This window comes from Notothenia coriiceps, unplaced genomic scaffold, assembly GCF_000735185.1.
Source record: "Notothenia coriiceps isolate Sejong01 unplaced genomic scaffold, NC01 NC01_scaffold00024667, whole genome shotgun sequence".
NCBI classification, from domain to species: domain Eukaryota; kingdom Metazoa; phylum Chordata; class Actinopteri; order Perciformes; family Nototheniidae; genus Notothenia; species Notothenia coriiceps.
Window position 1 is genome coordinate 5,736,413 of NW_011357368.1, and position 8,562 is coordinate 5,744,974.

Below are 8,562 nucleotides of genomic sequence, written 5' to 3' on the forward strand. Positions count from 1 at the left end.
TGGATTAATTAAATGTATACGACAGTGCCATTTTAAATATCTTAAAAAGGGACCTATCATGCAAAAGTAGGGATGGGTATCGTTTGAAGTGTATCGATTCCGATTCTTGTCGATTCCCCGTTTCGATTCCAAAATTGTAAAAGAAAGAGGTCAAACGTTTATACAAAAATATCTTTATTCTTTTAAGCTTTAACTGACGTTTTTACAAATACAAAATATACATGCAATACAAATGTATTGCACAATAGCTGTGCTTTATTTTAACTGAGCTATGCCTGTGGCAAAATATTAACAGGCATTACACGGTGCCTTGCCTTTTTCTTTATTAGTGTAGTGGAGCCTCACTTTAGAGCGTTTACCGCCATCCATCTTTGGTGTTATGAAGTGACTGAGCTCGTGAACTTTCTACGGGAGGGCGGGGGGAGCCTCGCTGCGGGGCAACTGTGGACCTCTGTCGCCTGTCAGCGCAACTTATATGATGCCGTTTAAAATTAAGGGCGGTGCCGGCCGTCAGCGAACCGAGCCGGCCGTAAACGGCCCGCTGACAACCGGCCGTTCTGTGATTCTCCAGAACACACAGATGGCCAGTCCGCCCTTACCCTGGCTGTGTTCCACCGGGGCGCCGCGACGCAGACGGACCCGGTGGAATACAGGGTCTACCGCGTTTAGGAACCGTTAAGCAGAACCGAAAGTGTATTTTGTATGGGTACCCGGTACCCGGCATTTTCTTATCGGTTCTCATCTGGAACAGAGTTTCGGTTCCCAACCCTATGCAAAAGTCACTTTTTGATGTCTTTTATACATAAAGATTTGTCCCCGGTGTGTCGGGGATCTCAAGCAGTCAGAAAATAAAACCCTCTCTTTTCCTCCTTACTCAAATCTCTAAAAACGGGAGAACAACGGAGCTGATCCAGATTTGCGTCCGATACGACGTCATATCGGAAATGTAGGCTGGCTTTACACCCACGGCCTGCTGTGTGGCGCTGCCTAAACCCTCCCGTTCTCTGGATGACAGCTTGCGCCTCGAGGGAACGTTTCTGATGAGGACGTGCTGCTTTTACTCTTTATTTTTAACACAATTCTGCACCGTTTCATTTTTGTGTTGCTTTTGATATTTGTATTCCTATTTTTGATACACGCTCTGATTTAACAACTGTTGTGAAATATAATCAACAATGTTTAAAAATGTAATAAATCTACCATTAAACTCCTTTGCACACTTTAATATGTATATACACTATCTATGGTTATAGTCAGGGGTGCACAGAAGTGGTACGCAGGTACGCATGCGCGGCAACAATCTGAAATGCGTACCGTCACTTGTGTCACAAAGCGCATTTGCGTACCGACGTACTTGTGAAGCTTTTCCAGAAGGCGGTTAGATCACCGGACGACGAGTCGGTCTCCGTGTGCACAGACAGGGCTGCTGTTAACGTCGGTCTGTACAGCAGCACTGCGCTGAAACAGCTGATCACAACGTTCACACGCTCTGTGGTCACGAAGCTCTGCACTCCACTACTACCCCCCCCCCCCCCACCCCCGACATTCGCGATATAGAGGGCTTCATGGGAACTTTGAGGGGAGCCGGAAGTTGGAGTGCCAAACACTGACTCCAGGTACTCATCTGAGTACCTCACTGAGAAAGTTGTGTGCACCCCTGGTTATAGTATATTTAGCAACAGGTTGGTCTATCTTAGTGTATTTCATACTGTGTGCTTTTATACTGTGTACACAAATGAATGTATATTTTTATTGTTAATATGTATTTAATCCTTTTTTCTCTTTACAGTTTCATGAGCAATGCCTTGTTTACATGCTGCTTGATCCAGATTCAACTACGATTTAATATAGCACATCTAATCTAGTCTACTAACACTTGGTTGTCCTCACGTTAAGTTAAATGATATATTGTAAATAAATATACTGTTTGTTCAACTGAAACTCCTCCTCCCTGCCCTAGGTCTTGCAGTCTTAGCTGCGTTACCTTCTGGTGTTTGGCTCCTCTGATGTGAGCAGCGTACGCGTCCACGCCGGTGCAGGCCACGTCACACAGCTCGCAGCGTAACTGCGTCTGAACACCTCGGGGTCCGGTGCTTCCCCCCGTCTGACCCCCAGACTTCAGAGCGGCCTCCTTCTTCTTATGCTTCTGACCCTCCAGGTGCTCCCGATACGTCTGAAGCAGGAAATCACAGTCAAAGGTTGAAGCGTCAAAATGCATATAAAAATAAATATCAGCTTGTGAGAATATCCACTCCAGGGTTCCTGCAGGTTTCACCAACTCAAATGTAAGACTTTTTAAGAACACTTTGAATAGAATTTAAGACCTATTTCACCGCAAGAAAGTATGAAAGAAAATTGCTATGAAAGTACAAAGTAAATGTATTCATGTTCAACATTAAGAACGATGACTGAACATAACAGTACACAGAACTGGGTTAGCCAAAAAGTGTGTGTGTGTGTGTGTGTGCGTGCGTGCGTGCGTGCGTGCGTGCGTGCGTGCGTGCGTGCGTGTGCTCTGCTGTCTTCCGGCTGTTGTATGATTGGTGTTCAGCTACGGTATTTAGCGTCCACAGCACCTCCGCTTATAGGGTTGACGTAGACCCAAACGTCGCCCGGAGGACCCCCGGTGTTGTTGTGGTGAAAAAATCCTAAGCAGCTTTAACAGGAATGCACGGGTTGGGCTCTGGACTGCTTTAAAATCACGGTGGGAGCTGCAGATTAAATCTGAGTGGGAGACGAGGCCGTGCTAAAAACTTTTTAAAAACTGAAAACTGCATCTTGAACCGCTGGCTACTCTCTGAGTGTCAGTTCGCTTGATTTGACATGCAGTGGCTTTTTCTATGAGCATTTTAAAAAGGTAAATTTCACATGCCATCATCCTCATTTAGTTTATAAGAAGCAGCAATGTTGATTGAACTATATGAATGAGAGTTCAGCAACGCCTTGTGCATCATACTGTACCTTTAGGCAGTTCAAAAAAAAGCAACAAGTGGCTAAAAAACTGAAGAAATTCTTCAGTTTTTTAGCCACTTGTTGCTTTTTTTTGAACTGCCTAAAGGTACAGTATGATGCACAAGGCGTTGCTGAACTCTCATTCATATAGTTCAATNATTAGCCGCACCGTTATATAAGCCGCAGCGTCGAAAAATGGGAAAAAAGGCGCGGCTTATAGTCCGAAAATTACGGTAGTTCAATCAACATTGCTTCTTCTTATAAACTAAATGAGGATGATGGCATGTGAAATTGACCTTTTTTAAAATGCTCATAGAAAAAGACACTGCATGTCAAATCAAGCGAACTGACATTCAGAGAGTAGCCAGCGGTTCAAGATGCAGTTTGCAGTTTTTAAAAAGTTTTTAGCACGGCCTCGTCTCCCACTCAGATTTAATCTGCAGCTCCCANTGCACACTTGTGAGATAATTCACAGTAGAAAAACCCGCGAGCTCAGATTGAATCAAACTACTTCAATATCCCGGATTTTATCTAATCTTCACAATAAATCAGGTTCTACCGAGATTTGAACTCGGATCGCAGGATTCAGAGTCCTGAGTGCTAACCATTACACCATAGAACCATATGAGAGACTGCTAGGTAAATAAGTGATATAAAAAACAAGATTATACAAAAGTGAAGGCAAAGCAAACGATAGGACACAGAGAAGAAAAGATTTTGAGGTCAATATATAAAAAGCTCATTTTAAATCATATTAGCAAAGGGGTAGAAATGTAGTTTTACACAATGTTGGACCATTGCAGTCTAATATTAAAACTATACAAATCACCTTTAATCACTTTTATAAATTATTGTTTGCCTTAATATCCCTTTATTTCAGAATCAGAAATACTCTAAAAACGTTACATCATGTTAGTTTAACAAAACAACCCAGTGACTTTTTGTTGTGGGAACCAAGCAATGCTACCCTCTGTATCAGCCTACAAAATACGTTATCTCTGCACCACTCTATTAATCTGCATGCACAATTGTGAGATAATACACAGTAGAAAAACCCGCGAGCTCAGATTGAATCAAACTACTTCAATAACCCGGATTTTATCTAATCTTCACAATAAATCAGGTTCTACCGAGATTTGAACTCGGATCGCAGGATTCAGAGTCCTGAGTGCTAACCATTACACCATAGAACCACATGAGTGGACACGAGGTAAATAACTTGAACAAAGAATCAGACAATATACAAAAGTGAGGGAAAAGCAAACGATAGAGAAGAAGAGATGGGATTTTGAGGTAAATGTATCATTTTAAATCATATTAGCCAAGGGGTAGAAAAAAAGGGTTTCCATGTAGTTTTACACAATGTTGGACCATTGCAGTCTAATATTAAAACTATACAAATCACCTTTAATCACTTTTATAAATTAATGTTTGCCTTAATATCCCTTTATTTCAGAATCAGAAATACTCTAAAAAAGTTACATCATGTTGTATAGTTTAACAAAACAACCCAGTGACTTTTGGTTGTGGGAACACCCTCTGTATCAGCCTACAAAGTACGTCATCTCTGCACCACTCTAACATGAGTGAACACGAGGTAAATAACTACAACATGTCCACCTTGCGGACAAAGTCAGTCATTACACATGTAAGGTCAAAGCGACTTCAATGCTGCACATATACATATTTAAAGACACGAACTACCTTAGAGTGAATGTACTTCTGAACTACATAAACAAGGCTCCTTTCTGTTGTTGCCTCCCTCCTAATTCAGATGAAGCGTTCTGTAGGAAGCCTGAATAAAAGTCTAAATATTCATGATGCCGTTATTATAGTCTTGTGTTATCGTGATTAGATGTGATGTTATTGCAGATGTTGTGCTGGGAACAGCATTTAATCAGGAGCAGTGATTTGATCACCGTCCTTTCTCATTTCTGCAGCACAAGTCCCTCTGATAGTTGATTGCGTCTTGCGTTTTGTTCAATTAAACCGTAGCCTTTCATCGGAATTATAACTTCCTATCTTTTTTTTAAATCTATTTGATTATGTACATGTTTTGTCTTTATTGTGCACTACTTCGGCTGCATGTTTCAGTGTGTTCGGCGTGAGATTGGGTCTTTAAATTTAGGTTTTTAAAGTTTGTCATGATAGACGTTAGTAGACATTTCAATGGGTTTTAATTCAGAACCAGAAAATGGCCATTCTTGAAAACAAATACATTCCAAAAAACGTAATTTAGGAAAGTTAATAAAAATGAATAGGCCTTTTTGTTGTTGTTGTAAATACACGTTTCATTGGTATTTGATTTCTCAGCTTTAATGTAGTTATTTCTTATTGAAAATCAACGTACAATTGACATGGACATAAATACGTAAGTGCCCCGAAGATGTAATGTAAAAATGAGACAAGAATCCTATTTTTATCCAATTCTTTTGCAATAATAGATAATTATAGTTACAGTGTTGTCCTTTATCATCGCAACTCGTATGAGGCATTACACCATGGGCCTTTTTGAATGCTGTCAATTAAAACTATACAATTTAGATGGCGTTAAAGCAATAGACGGGTTTTAGAACAGTAAAGAATTACGTCTCCAACATCAACCCAAAATCCGGACTGAGACACTTCGCAGTCATTGCAAGAAAACAGAAATACATAGCAAATTGTACGAGGCACAACAGCTTTTAATGCTGGACATTAAAGTGTAAAATGTTTATAAGACTTTAGCAATAATCCGGATTGCGTGAAACATCTCCAAAACAACCCAAATCCAGACTGAAACGCCTCGCAGTCATATTTACGTTTTTGTTTCCGTTTTAACTCCCTATAGTTAAATGATCATGTGTTTTGAGATCCTGTGGTGTGCAGAGATGTTTGAGATAATTAAAAAAATGAGACAAGCATGATATTTTCATCGCATTCATTGCAAGAAATCAGAAATATAGTCAAAAGTGTGTCCTTAATGAAGCCAAGTGTATCATTAAAGCTGTAGGCCTTTTGCAGAATGCAGCATTGATGCTACATGGTATTTAAAATAAAGCCATACAAATAATCAGGATTTTAAACCGTAAAGGAATGCGTAAAACAACCCAAACTCAGACTGAGACACTTCGCAGTCATTGCAAGAAAACAGAAATACATATTATAGCAAATTGTACGAGGCACAACAGCTTTTAATGCTGGACATTAAAGTGTAAAATGTAGATAAGACTTTAGCAATAATCCGGATTGCATGAAACATCCCCAGAACAACCCAAATCAGACCTCGAGTCATATTTACGCCTTTGTTTCCGTTTTAACTCCCTATAGATAAATGATCATGTGTTTTGAGATCATGTGGTGTGCAGAGATATTTGAGATCATTTAGAAAATGAGACAAGCATGATATTTTCATTGCATTCATTGCAAGAAATCAGAAATATAATTAAAAGTATGTCTTTAATGAAAGCCAATTGTATCATTAAAGCTGTGGGCCTTTTGTACAATGCAGCATTGATGCTACATGGTATTTAAAATAAAGCCACTCAAATCATATGGATTTTAAACCGTAAAGGAATGGGTAAAACAACCCAAACTCAGACTGAAACACTTCGCAGTCTTAGCAAGAAAACAGAAATAAAAATATATACATTAAAACCAAATCCGAGGCGCTCCAGCTGCATCATGCATGTCTATTTTGAATGTAAACTACATCATATAGATCAAATTAAAGCATTAATCCGTTTTTAAAAAGTGAATCATTGCGTATAACATCACCAAAACAACCCACAAATCCAGACTGAAACGCCCTGCAGTCATTAACGCCCTTGTTTCCGGTTTAATCCCCTGCATAGTGAAATGGTCATGTGTTCTGGGGTCTTGTGGTGAGCAGAGATGTGTCTGCTGCAGACAATGACTTTAACATTTCGAGCTGCAGATGAGGCTCCGAGGCAGGAAAGGGTGTCCAATAAAACCATATAAGACTGTCTGGGCTAAATTGCTTTATGGCGGCTCCTCACTCTTCGGTTTGGGGGGGAAAGTCACGTTTATTCTCCAAATGCATGCTGTTGCTTTATGACCCTGCAGCAGGATTATATGGCGGCAATAAAGGAGGGAAACTGCGAGACTTTGACAAAACAAGGAGGCAGAAAAGTGTCTCTACGGACTCAAACTCAGACTGCATGCAGCAGAGAGAAGAAACACCTTGACGTTGGCATAATATCATAATACAAATATATAAAATAAATCCTGTTATTATCTGATCTATTGTCAGAGATAGTGCTTACTGCGAGAAGAAGACTGATTATATTGAAGTCGTTTTAGTCCAGTATACTGCGGAAGTACATTTCTCTGTTTTCTGCACAAATATTAACATTCCAACTCCATTAGAGCTATTCTAATCCAGCCAGTAGTATTTGGTCTCTGTGTACGTATTTGACATGTCATGCAGTATAGGCTAATATTACAGCTCTGACAATCCAAGGAAAAATAGTAGCTTTTCGTGCGTTTCTCTACTTCCTACATTACAATATGACGTGTAATTAATATTAACCTATACAAACATATTTTAAAATCCATTAGGCAACATAACAATATTACCAAACGTGTGCAAACATTATTATTATTCTAGTTGTAGTAGTTGTAGCTATTTTATATGTATTTTTTACGAAAAATACTAATACAACTACAGCTGTAATTCTATAATGCAAATATTAATTAAGCTATATTATTACGAAAATTACACGCAAAAAACTGCTATTATTGAATAATGCAAACAAGCGATTTGATAGGGACAATATGAATGAGGCCATTGTATTATGTTTAGCAGTAGTAGTTGTAGTAGCATTTTTGTAGTGTTTTATTTGTGCCTGTTTCTCTTTTGCTTAAATAAGAAATAACAATATAACATACAGATAATCTCAACAAGGCATTGGATACGAAAAAAGTATATAATAATCTCTATATTTCAGTATTATGTCCGTCATCATGGTCAGCCTGTACCGATGTGGCACCAACAACCACTCTTTCAAACTGAACACAGTAATAATTAAAACAAACAATAATAACAACAACAACAAAACAGAATCCGCGTTAATAACAATGATGACGTCATCAATCTTTTATTTCACTTTTTATAAAATCTCCCACGCTGCACTGCGGCTAACTGAGAGCAGATGAAGTCCTCGCGTGGTCACATGATGGAGGCTAACATAGCCCGAGGTTCTCCGGAGAGAGTTTGGATAACACTGACACACTGATAATCCTTTTAAGACCCCTACTCTAAGAATAATAATATTAATAAACTAATGTTGTCGTCACACACTCTGAGAGGAACAGTAACATGGCTGTGCGTTGATCTGAATTTAACATCAGCTGTTTACTCTCACAGGAGGTAACAATGAAACATAAATGAGATAACCATCAGATGCTGTCACACCGTGGAGCTTAGCATGACTGGTGTGTGTGTGTGTGTGTGTGTGTGTGTGTGTGTGTGTGTGTGTGTGTGTGTGTGTGTGTGTGTGTGTGTGTGTATGTGTCTCTGTCTGTGTGTGTTTCTGTGAGTGTGTGTGTGTGTGTGTGTGTGTGTGTGTGTGTGTGTGTGTGTGTGTGTGTGTGGTTAATCTGCATGTA

General features: G+C 39.5%; 2 non-coding genes across 2 annotated transcripts; both read right to left on the minus strand.

Annotated features, from left to right (window-relative positions):
* Positions 1-3,502: 3,502 nt before the first annotated feature.
* trnaq-cug (transfer RNA glutamine (anticodon CUG)) lies at positions 3,503-3,574 on the minus strand. The gene has a single exon. It is a non-coding gene; the product is annotated as a tRNA-Gln (tRNA).
* Positions 3,575-4,073: 499 nt separating this feature from the next.
* trnaq-cug (transfer RNA glutamine (anticodon CUG)) lies at positions 4,074-4,145 on the minus strand. The gene has a single exon. It is a non-coding gene; the product is annotated as a tRNA-Gln (tRNA).
* Between the last annotated feature and the right edge of the window lie 4,417 nt (positions 4,146-8,562).